This window comes from Penaeus monodon, chromosome 24, assembly GCF_015228065.2.
Source record: "Penaeus monodon isolate SGIC_2016 chromosome 24, NSTDA_Pmon_1, whole genome shotgun sequence".
In the NCBI taxonomy this organism is placed as follows: Eukaryota; Metazoa; Arthropoda; class Malacostraca; order Decapoda; family Penaeidae; genus Penaeus; species Penaeus monodon.
The window spans coordinates 6,972,985-6,973,201 of record NC_051409.1 but is presented as its reverse complement, the minus strand read 5'-3'; positions in this window follow the sequence as shown (position 1 = coordinate 6,973,201).

The window sequence follows — 217 nt, the reverse complement described above, 5'->3', positions numbered from 1 at the left end:
TCTATTTTGAATATCCATTAGGCAGAACATCTTTAGAAAAGCGTTTTTTATTTAGTCTTTGAGCTGCCGAGTCGACGCTTTAGATCGCAGAAGGAACTCGGGGAGAAGACATCTTTTTCGCGCGCTCTCGGGGTAAGCGCCGGCGGAGGGATACGAACGCAGTTTTTTTTCCTTTTTTTTTATCATTAGTATTATATATATTTTTTTTATGTTGCTG